We start from the raw sequence: 24,101 nt of genomic DNA, 5'->3' as shown, positions 1-24,101 counted from the left end.
ACACAACTGTATATAGTTGTTGCAAGAAGAGTTATACGTAATTTGATGGGTCATATGTATATATGTAGATATTATGGTGATGGGTTGATTTATGTCATGGTGTAGTGTGATAAAGGTGTATTTTAGGCTAATAAGATGGGCAAGAAAGGCCCTCCTCTGGACTCTGTATCTGAAAGCTGATTAAATACTGCTTTGAGTGTGTGCTGGTGAATGGTGAGTGAATGGATACCCCTTGCTTGGACTGCACCCCTTCATGAAGATGTCAGAAAGAAGAAAAAGATACGGAATGGTGACATGGAAGCCGTCACGGAATAATGATGTTCGTGTGTCACCCAGTAGCAAAGTGGCACGTGTTGGGAAGCACAACACGTTAAATCTATTATGGACTGTTCCAAAGAGCTGTTTCTGAAGCACATGTTGGAAGACAGTTAAGGACTGTTCCAGAGGTACTGGTTCTGAAACACATGTTGGAAGTCAGTTATGGACTGTTCCATAGGAGCTGTTTTTGAGGCGCATGTTGAAGAACGCAACACATTAAAACAGTTGAGGACTGTTCGGACCATATGGACTGTTCGATGGGAGCCATGTCTGAAGAAGGATGTTGTGCGCATTTTATGCGCAAAGCGGCATATGTTGCAAGAAATTCCCAATGGTCAGATAAGCTGGGACTGGCAGTGTCCTAGAGGACAGGATGACCCCCCCCCCCCCCCCCACAGGATTGTAATCTGTTACACTTGACTCTGCAATGTCTACGAAAACCTTTGATTAGCCCCTTGGCAGACAAAAGGGAAGTGCTACTGTCAACATCGTTGCAATAATGAAAGGACCAGCAATCTATTGGAGATATCGCCCCCCAGAGGCTAGGTATGGCAGCACAATCAGGAACAAGGATGTGAATCATGGAAGTGCAACGATTGGTCGAACAACAGATGGACGGGCAATGGGAGGAAGTTTTAATGAGTAATGAGTGAGTTTTTGTAAGAAGAGGCTTGGAACACAGAGCTCAGCCTATTCTATTCAACACAAGTTTGAGTGAGGACCTCTGCTGGTGAAGGCCTCCAGCTTGTTTTTGTATCTAAATGAGGCCCAGACTGGCCTGGGCCTAAACACCATGTGGTCAAGGCCTATCGTCTCTCTTTGTACATCTGAGCACAGCCAGTGAGGATGATAGCCGAAAGGAAGTGTTAAGTATCTTTCATTATTATTACCAGTATTGTTATAGGCTGTATGGATATCTGTTGTTGGAATGTGATATTTCTACTTTGAAGGAAATAAATATGTGTATACCTAGCAATTGTATCATTCTTTATAACTAGCATTATAGCCTTAAGCCTAATACACTCTGGTTAGAGGACAGTGGCGGAATTATAGGGGTCGCTGAGGTCGCCATGGCAACCGGGCCCCTTGCTACAGGGGGCCCTTGAGGGCCCACTGTACTCTTCGATAGGAGGAGCGGCAGGGGCGGCTGAGATGAGCTCCCCGATCGTTAGCTGAAATTTGCAGGGAGCTTGTCATTAACCTAAAGTGAAAGTAGTGTGTGCTGTGCTCTTGGTCTCCCCCTAGAGTGCCGTACCTGGCAGTGTGTCCTATCTCTGTCTCACGCAGCCAAGCAGTGTCAGTGTGAAGCCGCCGCCGCCTCCCCCTCCTCCCTGTAGACTGCTACACGTGCACCATGTCCCGCGCTTATCATCTGAGCCGAGGTGACAGGCGGGAGGTCTGAAGGGGGGTCTGTAGTGCACTGTGGGGGGGACTGTCTTCACTGTGAGGGGGGACTTCACTGTGGGGGGGGTGTCTTCACTGTGGGGGGGTGTCTGCACTGTGAGGGGGGACTTCACTGTGGGGGGGGTGTCTTCACTGTGAGGGGGGACTGCACTGTGGGGGTGTCTGCACTGTAGGGGGGGTGTCTTCACTGTGGGGGGACTGCATTGTAGGGGGGTGTCTGCACTTTAGGGGGGACTGTCTGCACTGTAGGGAGGGTGTCTTCACTGTGGGGGGTGTCTGCACTGTGAGGGGGGACTGCACTGTGGGGGGTGTCTGCACTGTGAGGGGGGACTGTCTGCACTGTAGGGGGGTGTCTTTACTGTGGGGGGACTGCACTGTAGGGGGGGGTCGGCACTGTGAGGGGGGACTGCACTGTGGCGGGGACTGTACTGTACGGGGGTCTGTTTAACATGCAGGGGGTCCAGAACTGTTAGGGGGGATGTATGTGTAACATACAGGCGTCCAGAGCTGTGGTGGTCTGTGTAGTGTAAAGGGTCCAGAGGTGCAGGGTGCTGTGTAATGTAAAGAGATCCAGTGGTGTAGGGTGCTGTGTAATGTAAAGAGATAGAAACAGACATAGAGGGACCAATCCCTCGAATTTCCTCCTGTAGCCGCTGAATGCCTGCGGAAGGGAGAGGAGGAGAAGCAGGGGGAAAATGAGAAATCGGTTACTTTATATTTCTGTTCCGCCACCGGGCTCGGGGGAAAAGAGCCCTGTCTGGGGGTCAGGGGGGCCCTTCATGGTTACTTGCATCGGGGTCCTGAAGGTTCTAGTTACGCCACTGTTAGAGGATATTAGCAAACTAGGGACAAATACACATTAATACCTTTATGTGATAGCTATATATATTATAGGTTACAATAGAGGGTATATATATATTATTCTATCGCATTCTTCAATAGTTTTGCTTGATTAAAACAGTACCTTTTCAGCAGCAGCAGATTCTCATTCTCGCTCTTAACTGTGTGAGAGAAACATGGGAGTATGGGTAAATCTTTTACCCATAAACCCATGTTTTTTCCTTGTAGTTAAGAGGAGTGGGCTGGAGGGAGTATGTGTCTTTTAGACACGTGCCCCTTCTATGACACTGCAGTGAGAGGACAGCCCCCACTGCAGCATTTTCATAGGTCTTGGAAGCCCTAAATTTTGACCAGTGGTGGGGTACGACTTCGGCTGGTGATGACCCTCGAAGCTCAATCATTTTTTATTAAATTTTTTTGTACATGGTAGGTAAGGATCTGCCTAACCTGCCTATCCTGACTGCACATCCCTGGTACAGACCGCTCAAGATAACCATAAATGCCATTAATTTGGTTGATACAAACATAAAACAGTCTACAACAGCATCTGGCAGTCTCAGGCAAGCACAGATATGCTCTGATGTTTGCAGAATTCAATAGCTCAAATCAAATTTACAAACACGATGGGATGAGTCAACAAAGTGATTCCACTCTGGAGGGTAAAATGCTTCTGCCATGCTCTCTCTTTAGAAAGTACATAGTAAAAATTGTAATGCTTTAAATAAAAATTGTATATACATAGTAATTAATACTGATTGAATATTTAAAATATATAAACTTAATGGTTGTAAACACTCACATATTCCCAGTGAAGTGAACAGCCTCATATTATGCACAGAGATTAAACAAATCATCCTGCATAAGGTGTACTTGTTTATCTGCAGTCTTCTCTTCTCTACACCCCTTCAAAGTGTTAAAAATCTTTCTTCATCTGTCAGCAGCATAGAGGAGGTAGCTGAGAGACTGCAGTTACACTGTGTGAGAGCTGATTGGAGAAAAGGAACACACACCCTCCAAATAGCAGATGAACTGTGTTCTGAATAAAGAAGCTCCGCTCTAAGCTCTCCCTCCCCACACAAATTTCTCATGTGTCGGGAAAACTTCTCAGAAGTGACTCATGCTGATAACAGGAATGAAGCACCAGAGATAAACAACACTTAGAGCTTTGGAAAGATAAATAAACACTACAGATATATGTGCCTTGCTCAGATTCCATGATTCAGGTTTAAAAAATAAAATTGATTCTAAGCTATTGTAGATTTCTAAAAATGAAATAAAAAATATGTGGATTGGTGAATAGTGTGTAATCATATCCCTGCCCCCATTGTTCCAACCTGCAGTTGTAAAGCTGTGTGTTCCGTTTTTGAAGTCTACAGGAAAATCCCTGACACTCAATTGTCATATTTTTTTAACACATTTTGAAAAATATTCAAGCACAAACGTTTTTTTTTTAAAGATCATTTCGTTTTGAGATAAAAAAAAAGAGATGCAAAGCTGTTTTACGGAAAGCTACTGTATAAATCAAAATGTGAAATTTAAGGTCCAGATAAAGTTTTCTAGGATTATCCTGTTTATACATGTAAAGACCCATTTGAACTGTCTAGAGCTGCTTGGAATTGTTTTTTGAATGGAGTTTTAACTATAGAAGCAGTTTGCCAATGGAATTAAAAATTTTCTGCTTCTGTTCTAGTCTGATAACCAGTGTAAAGAAAACTTAATGAGTAGGAGTATTTAAGCATATTTGAGAGCTGAATAAATATTTGTAATAATAATCTCAGAGTATTTCAGACTGGTACAAAATGTTCTGTTGCATCCAAGCTAACTCTATTAACATAGCAAACGTTTTGATTAGAAGAAACATTCCATTGCAAAAAAAATCTGAAAATTGTATACTCACCTTTTTGTAATTTTCCTTTCCTGGCGCATCTTATGGCAGCATACACTGGGTTAGGACTCTGCCCCCACAACCTGATAGGACTGGTTAGCTATAAGAATTAAAGAGAAGCCCACCACAACATTCTTCGTATGTATCACAGAATCTGTGTGCTGCCATAAGATGCGCCAGGAAAGGAAAATTACAAAAAGGTGAGTACAGTAAAACCTTTGTTTGAGAGTAAATTGGTTTGAGAGCGTTTTGCAAGACAAGTATAATGTTTTAATAACTTTTCCTTGATATACAAGCAATGTCTTGATATAAGGAGTAGCGTCATGTCACAACTGAGTATAAAAAAAAAAAGAGGAGCCTCTACTGTAAGTGTAGCAATATGGTTACATTTAATGAAGGTACAACATTTAGCAACTTATTGCTACACTTAGTGGTGCCTCCTTTCTCTTTTATACCCTGTAAAAAAATGCTTTCATATACAAGTGCTTTGGATTACAAGGATTCTGTAAATCTCTGGAACAAATTATGCTTGCAAACCAAGGTTTTACTGTATACAAATTTGCATTTTCCTGACACTTCATGGCAGCACACACTGGGAAATAACTTGCTATATGGGTGGGTGCTTATAAGGTATTATTTTTTCACAAGATACAGAAGAATTTGCTTGAACAATTTTTCTTCCAAATTCAACAGTTGTCAATTGCGTGGGATCCCAAGTTGCCACTTTGCATATTGTTTCTGGAAAGACCCTGCATTATGATGCCCATGATGTTGCCACTGCCCTAGTAGAACGAGCCCTTAAGCCTTCAGGTATTGGAAGCTGTTGTGCAATGTATACTTTTTTGATGGTTTTAATTAGCCATGAGGCTATTGTACACATAGATGCTGTTGACCCCTTTTAGGGCCACGTGGAATGATTTTTAATATTTTCCGTCTTCCTGAATGGGTGTTAGGTATGAAGCAATAGTTGTTTTGTCATCCAAGGGATGTGGGTCCCCTTGACTAGTAAGGAATGCTGGTAGGTTGATTTCTTGATTAAAGTGGGAAGCGGATGTTACTTTCAGAAATAAACTAATCTGAGGGTCTTAGAACCACTTTACCTGAGTAGAAGATCAGATGAGGTTCTTTCACCAGTAAAGCTTGCAACTCTGATACCCTTTTGCCTGAGGTTATGGCAATAAGAAAGGTTATTTTAAGTGTAGAATCCCAAAAGGATGCCGCCTACATCCCTTTGGGAATTTGACAGTGCTTCTAACACTCTGGAGAGATTCCAGGTAGGACAAGTTGGTTTCCTTGGTGGTTTTATCTTCCATAAAACATGTCCTTTGAATGATAAGGGGATTTAAAGCCCATTTGATTCCCATCATAGCAGATAACGCAGAGACTTGATCTTTTAGCGTAGTAGAGCATAGGCCTTTGTCTTGGCCCGATTGCAGGAATTCTAAAATTTGTCATTTGTGATCTAACAGATCCCAGGATTGCTGCTGTGTGAATGAAGTGAATTTCTCCCATACTTTCTTGTAAGCATTATTAGTTTAATTCTTTCTGGCTTGCTGTAAGTTAGTTACCACCTTGAGGCACATGTGGGCACAGTGGTTGCATTTGATGGCACGGTGGCTGCGTTTGATGGCACATTAACTGCGTTTGATGGGCACAGTGGCTGCAATTGATGGGCACAGTGGCTGCGTTTGATGGGCACAGTGGCTGCGTTTGATGGGCACAGTGGCTGCGTTTGATGGGCACAGTGGCTGCGTTTGATGGGCACAGTGGCTGCGTTTGATGGGGCACAGTGCCTGCGTTTGATGGGGCACAGTGCCTGCATTTGATGGGGTACAGTGTCTGCGTTTGATGGGGCACAGTGCCTGCGTTTGATGGCAGCAATAATTGCAAGAGAATCCAGCAGCCTGGTTTTATCCAAGTTGATCAATCGATCAACTTGGTACATTTAGCCTGTCCATTAATGGTTCAAATCTCGGCTGGTTCCTGCTAAACTTGTGTATAGCCAGCCTTAGAGTAGGTCTTAATTGCCTCCAGTTTGTTTTCTATAAACTGGAGGAAATTATTTCTAAATTTGGTGCCTTACTATAGGGCCGCATTCACACTTCAACGTTGCAAATCTGCTCAAGATTTGAAAGCGCCGATGTGTGAATGACAAATCGCGGGACTCACATTTGAGATGGCATTCATTTGAATGACACCACAAATCGCAGTGCGGGACTGGCGAAATAAATCGCGCTGCAATCGTGGCAACACGCATCACGGGAAGCATGTCACCTAAAAGTAGCTCCTGGACTTTTATCGCACAAAAATCGCATCAGATCCGCACCACGATTTGAGGTGTCATTCAAATGAATGGTATTTCAAATGCGAGTGCCAAGATTTGTCATTCACACATCGGTGCTTTCAAATCGTGGGCAGATTAGCGGCAAATCAATCAAATTCATAAAGCTGAAGTGTGAATGCAGCCCAATAGTACCACTTTGTTAAAGCAAAGAACAACCTGAATTTGCTGCATGTAACCATAAGTCTGTTGCTTTATATGATTTTTTTCCCCTGAAAACCAGTGGTTTATAATAGTTTTTCCATTCACTAAAACCAAGACAATCAGCTGATATAAAATGCTATAGTCTATGTCGTAGTTGTTGTGGAAAACATCAATATTGTCCAAATTTAATTTGCCTCTTTCTGTTTGTCTGATTACCATTAGATACATATGTATTTTATATAAAGTTACGACTGCCAGAAATATAGTTTGCTTCATTTACTGTTGCTGTGCTCACTACTGGCTGCTTCTGACGCATATTTTCAAGTTCAGAACCAATTAAAAATAGGCCAGTATAAAAATAAAATCTTATTTTAATTAACTCTGCAATACATAGACTATTTATATTCTCATAAAAAAACAAACTTTTGATCCAATGTGCTCAAGTCAGCAAATATTGAGGACATATAATATTGCTAAAGTATAAAGTGGGACTGTACAGTGCTCAATATTTTAGGAATAAATATAACAAAAAAAATGGTTAAAGATATTGTATTGTTGAAAATAACTATATAAAACAAAGGCACAAAATAATGACTATATATAGTTAAAACCAAACTGAATATGTAAAATGCTAGACACAGCCCCACCAGAAGCCAGCAGCACATGTGAAATGGAGTCACAGATCTAGTAGAACCCTGCAGCAAGGAGGATAGTCTGCCTGATGTTGCTTGGGGGAGCCTGATAAATGATGTGGTTGCTGTGAACAAAGAGAAGCACAGCTGCTTTATAGATTCATGACTGACATTTCAAGTGGTTGTGTGCCTCAGGCTTGAGATGGGCAGGGGGTGTCCCTTTGTGGTGTGTACTTGTCTTGGTCTGGACGCTGTGTGCCAGGGATCTCTGGCACACAGCCTGTGATTGGCAGCCTCGGCCCTGTTCTTGTGTGCTGAGAGGCTGAGACGGGTGTCAGTCCAGGCACCTGGCGGATCCAGACTCCGTGGTCGAAATTGTGCGGTGCCTGGACTGAAATCGGTGACGTCAGCAGAGAGCGGACTTCAGCCCACTCTGCTGAAAACGGGTCACAGACGTGCAAAACTAATTGCACTACTGTGATCCATAGGAGAACTCCAGCCAAACGAGTTTGGCTGGACTTCTTCTTTAACTGCAGCAAAGAAAAGTCAACTCACTAGGCTGGCTTTGCTATGTGGGAGGGCTGAGTAAATTTCAGGACTGGATAGACAGAAGTTCAAATCCGTTGTGTTTTACCTGTGTATTTAGCTATTTGTCCGGAGTTCAGCCGTAAATGTTATCACAATAACTCTGCTGGTGTTCTTTTTAAATTATTTCCATTATAAAACGATTTCCTTTGTATTAACAGACTATAAAAAGTATGCCCATTATTCAACATGTAAATAAGAAAAGTTAAAGCACCCTTTATCATAAAACATTCAAGTGAGCACCTGCAAATGGTTGTTGAACTAGAGTAGTCTGAAAATGGGGAGAATTTTACCATCTGCTCACCATGCATAATGAAGCCTGAAAAAGAGGAGGAGAGAAGGACTGGCACTTAGAGGCTTTCTGGCCTCTAATGGGGATTGCTAGCGGATTGCTAAAACGCATTTCCCTCTCTTAGAGCTACATTTTCAATTTCTCACCATTAGACGGCTCCCTTTATTGTGGAGCCCATTACACCTTCCTGATTACTGCATATCTACCAAGAACAGCATCAGCATGGAACTTTCCTAAAATAATGTAATCAAATACAACTTCCAAAATGTGCTCTTGAGATCACTGCTATTTGTGGGAAATTGAAGTCATTTTCATTACAGAAATAGCCGACATAGAAAAAGGATTTCAATGAGTGGCTAACAAATGAAGATAATGTAAGCTGAAGAGGTTTCACATCTACATTTATTACAATGCTGACATTGAAACAAAACAACAATAAGATTAAACTTCACACCAACTCTGAAAATGCTAGTCACAAAATATGCATCTTTGCAGATGGAAAAGAGATATTAAAAGGGCCTTTTATTATAAAACTATAAACCTGTATATCTAATATAAATAGATACCGGTACTTAATCCAAAAAATAATATACGCTTCAAGGACAAAGAAGGTAAATTTTTCAAAACCAAATTGTCTTTTATAGATTGTGAAAATTAAATACAGTACATATATATGTGCATTCTGACAAAAATAGTACAAAATATCTGAACAACAATGCCAAAAACACAGGGATAGTGACCTCAAAGAGGACAGAAGAGGCAATACATCAATACGAATGATAACGCTAAGATGGTAAGAGGTCAGAATACCTAGTCAAAAATATTGAAAGTAAATTCTTCACACCAGACTGAAGCAAAAAATACAATTGTTTGATTTTCTTGGATAATAAAATGGAAAGGATTGTTTAGGAAGTCCCTTTTACTACATGGTTGATTGCAAATTTCAAGAAAATTGTCAGAGATTACGCATATTGTAAAATATGTGGGCTGTTAAGCTGTTTGTAAATCCAAATAAGATATATGGACAGCCTTAGCCTCCAGCCATATAGAGCTATTGTTTTGTCAAATTAAACAAACCTAAATGGTGGCTTAAAAAAATTATAGAAAGGAATTGTTAAAAAGAAGTACATAATCCTTAAAATTAGTGTGTTTTAACCACTTAAGACCTGGACCAAAATGCAGCTAAAGGACCAGGCCAGGTTTTGCGATTCGGCACTGCGTCGGTTTTACAGACAATTGCGCGGTCGTGCGACGTGGCTCCCAAACAAAATTGGCGTCCTTTTTTTCCCACAAATAGGGCTTTCTTTTGGTGGTATTTGATCACCTCTGCGGTTTCTTTTTTTTGCACTATAAACAAAAATAGAGCGACAATTTAAAAAAAAAATCAATATTTTTTACTTTTTGCTATAATAAATATCCCCCAAAAATATATAAAAAAAAACATTTTTTTTCCTCAGTTTTTAGCCGATATGTATTCTTCTACCTATTTTTGGTAAAAAAAAACGCAAGAAGTGTTTATCGGTTGGTTTGCGCAAAATTTATAGCGTTTACAAAATAGGGGATAGTTTTATTGCATTTTTATTATGTTTTTTTTTTACTACTAATGTCGGCGATCAGCGTTTTTTTTTCGTGACTGCGACATTATGGCGGACACTTCGGACAATTTTGACACATTTTTGGGACCATTGGGGTAGATTCAGCAAGGTGGCGCACCCGTAGTTGTCAGCGTAGAGTATGCAAATTGCATACTAACGCTGATTCACAAACGTACGCACGGCCGGCGCTCGTTTTTTACGTCGTTTGCATACGTTGTTTTCGCCGGAAGGCTGCTCCTGCTATTAGGAGGCGCAGCCAATGGTAAGTATGGACGTCGTTCCCGCGTCGCGATTTTCTAAATTTGCGTCGTTTGCGTAACTCGTTCGTGAATGGCGCTGGACACCATTTACGTTCACGTCGAAGCCAATGACGTCCTTGCGACGTCATTTACCGCAATGCACGTCGAGAAATTTTCCCGACGGAGCATGCGCAGTACGTTCGGCACGGGAACGCGCCTAATTTAAATGATCCACGCCCCCTACGGGATCATTTAAATTACGCGCGCTTACGCCAGCCCCTTTTACGAAATGCCACCGCAAATTACGGAGCAAATGCTTCGTGAATGCAGCGTAGCTCCAGTAATTTACGGAGGCGTAGCGTAAAAACGATACGCTGCACCGCCGTATCAGTGCGCGCCCCTACCTGAATCTGGCCCATTGTAATTTTCACAGCAAAAAATGCATTTAAAATGCATTGTTTTCTGTGAAAATGACAATTGCAATTTGGGAGTTAACCACAGGGGGCGCTGATGGGGTTATGTGTGACCTGAAGTGTGTTTACAACTGTAGGGGGGTGTGGCTGTAGGTGTGACATCATCGATTGTGTCCCCCTATAAAAGGGATCACACGATCGATTATGCCGCCACAGTGAAGAACGGGGAAGCTGTGTTTACACACAGCTCTCCCCGTTCTTCAGCTCCGGGGACCGATCGCGGGACTCCAGCGGCGATCGGGTCCGCGAGTCCCGCTGTCCCGGTCACGGAGCTTCGGACCGGGTTGCAGGCGTGCGACAAGACCAGTCATCCTGTAAAAAGAGAGAGAATAGCAATGACCAGTCTTTTTTACATGAAGCTCCTCCACAGGGAAAAAGCTTCAATCTGGATTACTGCACTAATGTGGAAGAAATACACAAAACACGCCAAGATTCAAGTAAGAATACATAAATCTTCTATTTAAAGAATATTTGCTTATCCTGGAGATCAGCATTACAAATTTGCTCCAGCAGCAGCTAGTAGTGAGCATAACGTTACCAAAAGCTGGTGGAAGCAAAGAATAGTATTATTATACAGGATTTATATAGCGCTAACCATTTGCACAGCACTTTACAACGTAGAGGGATAACAGTGCAATTTAAATACAGCTCAATACAGTAGGAATAGGAGGGCCCTCATGGAGCTTACAGTCTAAAGGGGGGGGGGGGTACAAAAGGTAATAGCTGCAGGGATTATCTGATGGAGGTGTTCTTAGGTGGAGGTGGGGTAGGCTTCCCTGAATAAGTGAGTTTTCAGGGATAGAATACTTCAAAGCTTTTCATCTTGGATGCCTTGCATTGGTTCTAGGCTCACAATTGACACTAATAAGCCTGAGGCCCAAAAAGCACACTGTCTATTAAAAAACCCTGATCACTGACAGCGGGATTGAAATTGTGCTAGTTCAGTTGAACTCGCACTATTTCATGACCGCAAGTCAGACCGACTTCAGGAGCGATTTCAGAGACACCAGTGTGGGTTCCTGCACAGATGTCTATTGAAATCTCATCCGAAGTCCCCAAAAGTAGTACAGAAATTACTTTTGTGAATAGGTGCGGTGCCGCAAATGCGGCATTGAGCGAATTGGACAGGGCAATTGACGGCAACTGCCGCAGATTTGGCATGCGATTTGACATGTCAAATCGCATGCCAAATCGCACCCAAAGGGTGGCGCTCCTCATAGTACATCACTACGTTCTTGTTTGTTTGCCGACAATTGTGTACAGTTAGTATGCAAGACAAGATCCTGGCACACGCCCTTTTGACAAAAATAAGAACCTCGGTTGGCCAACAATAGCATCGTATGTACAAGGCTTTAGAAGGAGAAGCAGGTCCACACTATAATTTTACATGATAGCTAATATTTTAGTTAAACATTAATCTCTATAATCTCTGTTTATGTTTTTTTTATATCCTTAATTAGTTTGCATAGCCAAGGCTTGTGACAGGTTTACTTTAAAAAAAACTGGCAATTGTCTTGATTGCCATATCACCTATAGCTATGTACACATAAACACTGAACAGAACAGAATGCAAAGTGAAGCACTGCCTGACATTGGCATTTGAGGCTTTTGCAAGCAAAATGACCCTCGCTAGGGAACAGAAGAAATAAAAGGAGACTTCAGTGTCAAATGTAGACAAAAACTATAGTCAGTGTTCAGCAAAGCACAAGGTGAAGTTTATGCCTCATGAACAATGTGTGTATTGAGGCATTTAGTTTGGTAAATTTTTCAGATACCAGGCAGTACCCAGTGCGTGTTAGGAATATGAACACTCCATTGTGGCCACTAGGTATGGAGCCTCAGAGAAAACATCAATGACAAGAAATTAGTTTAGTGTGTGTTAATGAAAAGTCTTTAAAGGGACGATAAACAGAAACAAAATATATAATTTATGTATCAGAGATATTAAAATTCTACAAACACGTAAACTTGTTAAGGATTTTGTCAAGCATCAAGAATAGAAAGATAAAAATGAAAAGAGGCAATGCAAAGAGTGATGGTAATAAGAGTAATCTACAGCAACCAATTGGATGTCATCTTAAACTAATACGATTATTGGTAAACTAAGATCTCAACTGTTGTTTGAATTTACTACACTTTGTGCATTGACGTTGCACTGTTTTAGTCAATGATTTTTATAATGATTTGACTTTATTAAGGTGCCATTTTACTAGAAATGCTGGCAGTAAGTACAAAAAAAAACTATGTGTGTGAGTAGGCAGTGTTTTTTTTATAACATACTTACATTTTTCAATTTGGCACCCACTTCGAGTCAGATCTCTGAGGCCTCGTACACACGACCGGTTTCCTCGGCAGAATCCATCAAGAAACTTGGTGGGATTTTTTTTTGGCCGAGGAAACCGGTCGTGTGTACATTTTTCGACGAGGAAACTGTCGAAGAACTCGACGAGCCAAAAAGAGAGCATGTTCTCTTTTTCCTCGACGGGAATGGAGAAAATTGGCACGTCGAGTTCCTCGAAAGCCTAACAAGGAACTCGACGAGCAAAACGATGTGTTTCACCCGTCGAGTTCGCCTTGTCATGTGTACGAGGCCTGAGAATGTAGAGTAGCCAGAATCTTGCAAAAAGATGATCTTGCACAATGCTGCACTCGGTATCCCCAGAGATACTATGGAAGTCAGAGAAAGGTGAATATAAATTTTAATAATTTTTCCCCTCACAATGCTCTTATGCAATGGGTTGGGGGCCGCGCCACATTGAATAAGCGGACTTTGTTGCAAGTGCAAGATGAACTCCGGAATAAGAAAATATTGTCTAAATTCAAAGGGCTAGTGAATTATTACTTTAGTCTTGGTGTACTTTTTACATTTCTTCCAGAATCCAGAGTGAAGCTCCAGAGTGCTTCCTCTCATCTTGCGGGGTGACTGGTCTTGTCTCTGCGCCCTCTGTTGTTTTCTACAGGCAGACTGTATTGGGTGAGCATTCTGGATCCCTCCCTTAGCTCTGCCCCCCTGCACATGCTATGTGCAGCACAGTGATAACCCAGATAGCAAGCAACTGTGCTGCAAGTTTGAAAATTACTTGCTAAGCTATTGCAAGACTTGCCAGGCTTCACAAGTTTGTTGCACAATTGCAGCAAGTCCACATTGCTTGAATCCAGATCAAATGTATTTTTAAACATTCTGCAAGTCTGCTGCAAGTTCTGGTTCAGATATGTTCTGCAATAGTCATCCCACCACAGGGGGTCACTGTGGCTGAATTTGTATGTTGTAGACTTGCAGAGCTCTTGCAACTTTGCTCTTGCTAGAGACTTGCCAAGCAAATTTGCTACAAATTGGAAAAGTGTCAACTAGAACTTGTGCTTCAAGTGTTCTGCAAGTGTAAGGCTGGATTCACACCTATACATTTTTAGTGCTTTTTGCATTTTGCAGATTTGCACTATAGTTCATTTAACACGGTTTCCTATGGAACACGTTCTTTAGAACAAATCTGCAAAAATTCAAAAAGCACTAAAAATGCATAGGTAAAAATGCATAGGTGTGAATTCAGCCTAATTGTAAACTAGTGTCAGGCTAAAACTTGCCAGCGAAAATGTACAGCAAGTTAACAAGACTTACAATTCAACACAATCACAAATTTGTGGCAAGTTATCCTTGCTATCTGGGAATGGCACAGCTACTTTTTCAAAGTGATAAAGGGAATTAACTCAAGCGCTAATATGAATAAAAATATGGATTTATTAAAAAGATTACTGAATGAATTTAGCTGCAACCATTTAACAGTGACTTGACAACACAAAAAATATAAGGCCCCGTACACACGGTCGGACAAAACCGATGAGAATGGAACGAGGTTCAGTTTCATCGGTCCAAACCGACCGTGTGTATAGCCCATCGGTCTGTTTTCCATCGGTCCAAAATGTTAAAACATGCTTCAAAACCGAACCGATGGACCGCTGCCCGATCGGTCCAAACCGATGGTTAGTACAGAAAAGCATCGGTTCAAAACCCGCGCATGCTCAGAATCAAGTCGACGCATGCTTGGAAGCATTGAACTTAGTTTTTTTCAGCACGTCGTGTGTTTTACGTCGCCGCGTTCTGACCCGATCGGTTTTTGAACTGATGGTGTGTACACACATCAGACCATCAGGCCACTTCAGCGGTGAACCGATGAAAACGGTCTGTCGGACCATTCTCATCAGTTTGGACCGACCGTGTGTACGGGGCCTTAGAGTATGAATAATAGTGCGCTAAGAACAACCTAATAATATTGCACAGTGCTTACCACTACATACACTTGTATAAAATAGTAAAAACAAAAATAATAGTGAAAAAAACTTCTTACATGAAGATAAAACGTCCAGAGGGAGGAGCCAGTGACGTCACTTTCGTCACACTGTGACGTCACATTTGTTACACTGTATGTGCAGTGAGGAGGAACAAGCTGTTTGCGAACCTGAACGTTAATATGCGTTAATTCATTGAACGAATGTGAGTGCAATATTTTGATTACTTGATTTAATGATGTTTTAGAAATCTTGCGCGATGTTATCAATCTTTTTTATTTGAGAATCACTACACATGGAGAATTCTAGACAGCACTGCGGGCCATCACTTGGAGTCTGAATATATGAACTGATCGCAACAAGGATAGTTGTTGAAAAAGTGACACTTTATGCAATTTGTTTGCTTGGAAGGTGAGAAGGCAATCCACATATAGGTGGTGGTAAACTTTTTATCTTCCCGGAAGAAGATTTTTTCACTATTATTTTGGTTTTTACCAGGGCTTTTTTTCAGCTGGAACTTGGTGGAACTCAGTTCCACCACCTTTGGCTCAGGCTTTCTGCTCACCACTGTCACTTGTAAACACAGGTCCGGCTTTTGTGTTAACAAGTGACAGCTCGTCTCCCAATGATCTGTTCCCCTGAATGGCTTCCACTGAGTGCAGGATGGGGACAATGGAGATGCAGGTGCCCAGGGTGCAGTGCGGATGCCAACACCCCTACTGGATGCTTTACCTGCAAGTGAGAGGTGGAGCCACCTACAGTGTGCGGGAGGTACTAGAGCCAGCTGGGTGCTTCAGCTTCAGCTTAATACAGCAACAAAATTCATGTGGAAGATGGTGGCATTTTGTAAGGAGGGGAGAAGATGGGGCAGTGGAGGAGGGGTTGCATGCAGAGGTCAGAGCTGAATAGGAATGAAAGCGAGATGTGGAAGAATGCTGAACTCTGCAGTTTATACAGCACACCCCTAAACTGTACACTATGGGGTAGATTCAGAGAGAAGATACTCCAGATACGCCGTCGTATCTCTCAATCTGGCCGGTCGTATCTATGCGCCTGATTCATAGAATCAGTTACGCATAGATCTCTTACGCCGTCGGATCGTAACTGCATTTTTCCGCTGACAGCTAGGGGCGTGTATGCTGATTTACGCGCCGAAATATGTAAATCAGAAAGATACGCAAATTCACGAACGTACGCGCGGCCGACGCAGTACATTTACGCCGTTTACGTTAGGCTTTTCCCGGCGTATAGTTACCCCTGCCAAATGGTGGCGTAAGTGCTGCGTACCAATGTTAAGTATTCATGTTAAGTCGAATTTTGAATTTTTTACGTTGTTTGCGTAATTCGTCCGTGAATGGGGCTGGACGTCATTTACGTTCACGTCGAAACCAATGGCGTCCTTGCGGCGTACTTTGGAGCAATGCAAACTGGGAAATTCCACAGACGGCGCATGTGCCGTTCGGGAAAAACGTCAATCACGTCGGGTCAAACCTAATTTACATAACACACGCCCACCTCTTCACTATTTGAATTAGGCGGGCTTACGCCGGCCTATTTACGCTACGCCGCAACTTTCTTTTAAGAATACGGCACTTGCCTGTAAAAGTTGCGGAGGCGTAACGTAAATAGGATACGTTACGCCCGCACAAAGAAACGCTGATCTACGTGAATCTACCCCTATGTATATAGTGCACCCCAAACTCTGCACTGTGTGTAACCCCCCCCCAACTCTGCACTTGGTATCCTCCCACTGTTAGTGAAATTTGACCACACCCACTGATGTGTCACACCCATGTGATGCGGTTTGGAGGGTGTTTATGTGTGTGTGTTTTGGGAGGTCATGGTTGGGTTCCTGGACCTATTTGCTGAGAAAAAAGCACTGACTTTTACTATTTTATACAAGTGTATGTAGTAGTAAGCACTGTGCAATATTATTAGATTGTTCTTAGCGCACGATTATTCATACTCGTAATATCTGAGTTTGCAAAGGCACAAAATAGACTTATATTCTTTGTGATTATTGGAGAATGTATTTCAATTATTTTTTGTGCTCACAGTTCAGCTTTAAAGTTCCTATTTTGCAAACAACATTATCCTACAGCATGTTAATACATGGGATCGTAGGAGAACTTCTTAACGTTGCAAAAATTGAAAGCTAAAGGCTGAAGGAAAAGCGTTAATCTGGCCTGAAGTCGAAGATGACGTTAATCTAAAATTAAAATATAACGGCTGTGCTTAGTAAAACCAGTATATACAGTACTGTACACATATGAGAAAATAATCGAATCTAAAAGAAAACACAATACAGCATAGTACATAGTGTCCTGATAGAAAGAAAAATACAGACTTTACTCTGTTAGAGCTATTACCTTTTTAATTCTACTTAACTTTATGAACTTCATTAGGAATAGGATTTATTGGTATATTTCACTGTGGAAGCCGAGCCTAATCTTGTTATAAAAACTATCTTCCCTGGTTACAATAAGATAGAATAATGAAACCATCAGACCTAATAGCTGCATTTGGCACCGCTAAGTTCTCATCATACTGACAGATACAGGAATTAAAGGAAATGTCGGCAAGTACAAGTCACAGCGAACATTGCTTACTTTATGGCTAGTCATTGATTTCCCGAAAACTATAGCTTATAGTGTTAGTCTTCACTATGTTAGTCTGTCAACAGATGAAAATGTTTTTTCAATGATATAGAACCACTTATGCTGGGTTTAGTGGTGACAATTCCAATGACAATGAAAACATACAGCGAACAATTCTATAACCTTCATAAAAGAAAAATATGAATGCTTATTGCCATTAGAGCAGACATGTCCAAAGTCCAAAGTCCGGCCCGCGTTCCGGTTTGATGTGGCCCTCACTTGGAATTTGCATATATATACATCTTTGGCCCACCAGGTATATCCATCTGTGGCCCCCAAAGCTTGAGCGTGTTATGTTTTTGTATGCTGTTAATATATCTATCTTTAGCCTGACAAATCCCAAGTGCCACGCTCATTGTTAGTATGAGCCGGGGCGTGTGGCTGGGCGTGTTCAGAAGTCAATTTGCCAGAGCCGATATGAAGCTGACAGTGCGAAGAGCCAATCACAGGCACTGTGACTATTCCCGATCTCTGCATCTGCGGACTGCAGATGCAGAGATTGGCAGTGGCACTGCGCGCTGTCGGCTTCCTTGCGGGCTCGGGCACATAGACTTGTGAACACGCCCAGACACACGCCCTGGCTCATACTAACAATGTGTGTGGCGCTCTGGGATTTGTCAGACTAAAGAAGATAGATCTATTAACATAAAAAAAAACATAACACGCTCAAGCTTTGAGAGAGAGGGAGATTAATATATATTTTAAACATAACACGCCTGAGCGGAGAAGATATATTATATATCATCATATGTTGTCATCAATGTTATGAAATGAATAGTATGCTGTTTGCAATAAACTTTGCATAAAATGTTTAATTTGCATTTAATTTTAATGGTTCAAAAAAAGTCAGGCAAAATGGTTGGCCCTCACGCATGTTTACTTCATGAAATCTGTCCCTCTTTGGAAAAAGTTTGGACACCCCTGCATTAGAGAGATCCAACTGGTTGAGGATTAAGGGCCAGATTCACAAAAGAGATACGACGATGTATCTCCTGATACGCCATCGTATCTCTGTGATCCGCCCGTCCTAACTATGTGGCTGATTCATAGAATCAGTTACGCATAGATAGCCCTAAGATCCGACAGGTGTAATTGACTTACACTGTCGGATCTTAGGATGCAATTCAATGCCGGCCGCTAGGTGGCGAGGCCATTGCGGTCAGCGTAGAATATGCAAATGACTAGTTAAGGCGATCCACGAACGTCCGCGTTACCCGTCGCTCTAACTTTACGTCGCTTCCGTCGAGATACGCGTCGTAAAATTAGGGCTGAGCCCTAGGTGTTCTAAGCAATGTTAAGTATGGCCGTCGTTCCCGCGTCGAAATTTAAAAAATCACGTTGTTTGCGTAAGTCGTCCGTGAATGGCGCTGGACGCCATTTACGTAACGTCTAAACAAATGACGTCCGTGCAACGTCATTTAGCGCAATGCACGTCTGGTAATTTTCCCGACGGAGCATGCGCAGTACGTTCGGCGCGGGAACGCGCCTAATTTAAATGGTGTCCGCCCCATTTGAATTAGGCGGGCTTGCGCCGAGCGGATTTACGTTACACCGCCGCAAGTTTACAGGTAAGAGCTTTGTGAATCAGGCACTTACGCTGTAAACCTGCAGCGGTGTAACGTAAATGGGATACGTTACGCTGCCGTGGAGCAACGTAAATGTATCTGAATCTGGCCCTAAATCCTCTTTTTTCTTACTCCTCTGTTGCATTATCATAATCTTTATTTTTATTCGTACCTTGGTCACTTGTCCTTTCGTCATCACAATCACAACCACCAGGTACTGAATGAAATGCCTCATCGGAAACAGAGTTTGTTTTGGCTTCTGGTTTTCCTTGCCTATCATCACTTAGCCAATATGTTGAAGACAGTCCAGTGTCAGTTCCTCTTACAAAACATATACTGTGACTGGAGATTGGAGGCTAGCACCATGGATTCAAGGAGATAAACTTGAATGCTGAAAACAGAACAGGAATGCACTACTTGGATTTATAGGGGTTGATTTACTAAAGAAAAATAGACTATGCACTTTGTAAAGTGCAGTGCTCCAGAACTTGGTAAATGAGATAAAGCTTCTCCTTACAAAGAACACCCAATCACATGCAAGGAAGATAAAAAAGAAAAACAGCATTTTTGCTTGCACATGATTGGATGATTTCCCTCATTTACCAAGCTCTGGAGCAACTACAGTTGCAGAGTGCAAATGCAAGTGATGGTTTTGCCCCCAAAGAGCTCTGAACTCAACACCATTGAGTCTGTCTGGGATTCCATCCTACTGTCTGGGATTACATCCCACACCTGCCTAAAACTTTTCCACAGTAGTGTATATACTCCAAAAGGATTGCAATGCATCACTTGGGTTCTTCCAAACAAACAGGCAGCATGTGTACCTTTTTAGCATTTTGTCAGCTGTCAGTCTTTTCACCAGCAGCAGGTTCCCACAGAAGATAGTGTGAGATAGAGCCTGGAGCATAAGTCATCTCAGATATATAAAGGACTGTAAAGTCTGGCTAACAGGTAAAAAGAGGACTGGGATTGGAGGTTTTATCTCACCCAAAAGAAAGGCAAGGACACATACTCATGTGCGCACCGTTGGCCGGTTGGAAAGAGAGTGGGCAATTAAACTCTGTCAAAGGAAGTCTATCTGTATGTGTCTGATATGAATTTAGACGTTTTAAACTTTACAGTAAAACCTTGGATTGCGAGCATAATTCGTTCCGGAAGCATGCTTGTAATCCAAAGCACTTGTATATCAAAGCAAATGTTCTCATAAGAAATAATGGAAACTCAAATAATTTGTTCCACAACCATTTATTCAAAAATCCTTCAGTTTATAGTCCATATAAAAAGATTACAGCAATGTGATTTGGTGGTTGTGTAACCATTAAATGTTAATCCACAAATGGAAGCCTCCACAAGGGGGTTAGAAGCAAAATCCAGCAGGAGCCACAGAGTATAAAAGAGAAGAGAGGCGCCTCTAAGTGTAGCAATATGGTTACATTTAATGAAGGTACAACATTTAGCAACTCACAAGGTTGATGATTAAAATAGGGACATCTATGTATGCAGGAATCCGGGGTAAAGCTGTCCACATAGACCGTCCTCCGCACTGCCGGATCTCACCGCTGTCAGTGAGTCAATTGTGACTGGGAAGACTACCCTGCAGTAGAGTGATCTGAAAGCGAGACTTGAAGGGCTCGTGGAGCGCAGAGTGGAAGGGATGACATTGATGGCGGTGCGGAGGAAGGTCTATGTGGACAGTTTTAACCCGGATCCCTGCATACTTAGATGTGCCTATTTTAATCATCAACCATGTGAGTTGCTAAATGTTGTACCTTCATTAAATGTAACCATATTGCTACACTTAGAGGCACCTCTCTTCTTTTTTTTATACTCAGTTGTGACTTGATGCTACTCTTATATCAAGTATATCAAGACATTTCTAGTATATCAAGTCAAAATGTATTAAAAAATGTTGCTTGTCTTGCAAAACGCTCTCAAACCAAGTTATTCTCAAAACAAGGTTTTACTGTATTTTATTATTATATTGGTTGTATTGTATCTTAGATACAAGTTATTTTTTTGTATTTTCCTTGTGCAATTCCTGTATTGTTTTCCACTTCAGTGCACACTAGATAAGCATGGGTTAACTGCGTGCTGTTACCATAGCACCATGCCGTTACGCCCAGTCACTTAGATCCCCTATTTATACCTTTCCCAATATGGCTGCTTCTAATTCCTGATGAGGAGCTCCGAACGCGCGCACCTCCCCACTCCACTCTCCATCCGGATGTGAAGCCAGCGGCTGCACCTGAGCCTACCTGAGTCCCTGGAAGCGCTGGGAGCTACCAGCGCAGCCACAACCAGTAGCTGTCCCTTCTCCTGATCGCAGCTTGTCTTTTCCAGTGGATGAACCCCCACATATTTCCACATGCACTGAAACCAGTTTTATCCTGTGAATTCTCTACTGTAATCCTTGGAATAAATGTTATCATATTGCTGCATTTAGATGGTGCTGCTCCCTTTCTATTTTGTATCTCACCCCAAACTCTAAACATTTTCTGAGCTCCAGGACCCAAACCAGAACTTATTAAAGTGGTTCTAAAGGCTGATGTTTTGTTACCTTCATGCATTTTATGCATGACAATAAAATAGCTTTTGTTTGCAGGGCCTCTCCTAATACTTGAACTTGATCCAGCAATGTGCATGAGAGCAGCTGCTTTCCCGGCTCTCTCAGGCCTCGTACACACGGCCGAGGAACTCGACGTGCCAAACACATCGAGTTCCTTGGCCAGTTCAGCCCTGAAGCCGCCGAGGACCTCGGCGGGCCGAGAGCTCCCATAGAACAACGAGGAAATAGAGAACATGTTCTCTATTTCCTCGCCGAGGTCCTCGTCGGCTTCCTCGGCCGAAAGTGTACACACGACCAGTTTCCTCGGCAGAATTCAGCCAGAAACTCGGTCGGAAGCTGAATTCTGCCGAGGAAACTGGTCGTGTGTACGGGGCTTCACTCCTCATAGGTTTAGAAACAGCTGGAGAAGCCACTGGCTCCTGCTACTGTTAATCACAGCCAGTGAGGAGGATGAGGGGGGCAGGGTTGAGCTCTGGGAGTGAGTATGTGTGAGTGCCCCAATAGAAAATGGCTTGCTATATGGGTATTTATCAGGGGGAGGAGCCCAGAACACTGGCAGGGGACCCAAGAAGAGGAGAATAGGGGCTGTTCTGTGCAAAGCCATTGCACAGAGCAGGTAAGTATGACATGTTTATTATTTTTTTTAAAATCCTTTAGTATCACTTTAACCTCCCTGGCGGTATTCCCGAGTCTTGCTCGGGGTAAGATTTCAGTACCATTAGCGGTAACCCTGAGCCAGATTCGGGATTGCATCGCAGTATCCAGGCACAGTTACATACCTTGTCCCCTGGATCCTGCAATGTCTCCCCACTGTGTGAGCGATCTGTCTCCTCGCTCGATTCACACAGTGCCGAGTGGCACCGAACTCCGTTCCCTGCGACGTTACGATGTTACGAGATCAGCGCCAAATTCAAAAAAGTAAAAACGCAGTACACATACAGTATACTGTAATCTTACAGATTACAGTACTGTATAAAATATCTACACACACCCTTTGAACCTAGTGGTCTGCCCAGTGATCTGCATGCAGTTTTATATTATAAATACAGTTTTTTCTGCCTGGAAACTGTAGATTGTCCATAGCAACCAAAAAGTGTCCCTTTATGTCAAAAGTGATTTTAGACCAGCTAGAAAACAGGGATAACAAATTAGAATCACTTGCAGAATTTGTGGGGAAATTCGTCATCAAACACTGAAAGTAATGACAGCGACAATTCTGCAACTGAGCAAATTTAAGTCTTTTTGATTTGATTACATTATTGAATATTTTTTATTACTATTATTTGTTATAATTATTTATAGTTATTTATTATATTATAATTTATGAGTTTGTGTTTCAAACTTTATCATACCCAGGATGTCTACTAGACTCTGGTTTGGACAGATTTAAGCGTGGTATTCCTAAGAATTGCATGTCTAAAATATAAAACGCCAAATTTCCATGCAAAACAATTGTACTCCCATCAAAAATCTGACATAATCACCCCAACAATTGCAATCCCTGGAACATCCTTACTATTTGTGAGTGAGAACCTAAGGCCCCGTACACATGACCGAACATGTCTGCTGAAACTGGTCCGCGGACCAGTTTCAGCAGACATGTTCAGTCGTGTGTACGGCCGACCGGACAGGTTTCCAGCGGACATGCTAAGAAACATGTCCGCTGGAAGCCTGTCCGTTGGACATGTTCGGTCGTCTGTACAGACTCACCGTACATGTCTGATCGGCCGGCATCCCTCGCATGCGTCAAAGTGATTCGACGCATGCGTGGAAGCATTGAACTTCCAGGGCCGCGCACGTCGCCGCGTCATCGTCGCGGCGACGGCGCGGCCACGTCACCGCGTATCGTGTACGCGCTGATTTCTGTCTGATGGTGTGTACAACCATCAGACAGAAATCTCCAGGCGGACATGTCCGCTAAAAACTGTCCGGCGGACCGTTTTCAACGGACAGTCCGTCCGTCTGTACGAGGCCTTAGGTGACACATATACACCATCTACAATCCTGCTAGCCAGCGCCCTTGTCTAAAAAGGGCATAGGAATCTGGGCACTGATTGGCATGTACAGCAGTATTTATGTAATACAAGGGCAAAATGGGAAAACACCAATCCTTTGAATTACATGTTTGGGAGATACAGCGCTGTATTTGTTGTTATGGAATGGTATGATTCTCACAGACATCATTAGCAACACCTTATTCTGACATCACATTTTGGGGATGGATAAATTATATTTTAACTTCAACATTATTGCATGGCCTGCAGCAGCACCCCCATCTTAT

The sequence above is a fragment of the Rana temporaria genome, chromosome 1 (assembly GCF_905171775.1).
Source record: "Rana temporaria chromosome 1, aRanTem1.1, whole genome shotgun sequence".
NCBI classification, from domain to species: domain Eukaryota; kingdom Metazoa; phylum Chordata; class Amphibia; order Anura; family Ranidae; genus Rana; species Rana temporaria.
The sequence above is the reverse complement of the archived record's forward strand: the minus strand, read 5'-3'. Positions refer to the sequence as shown.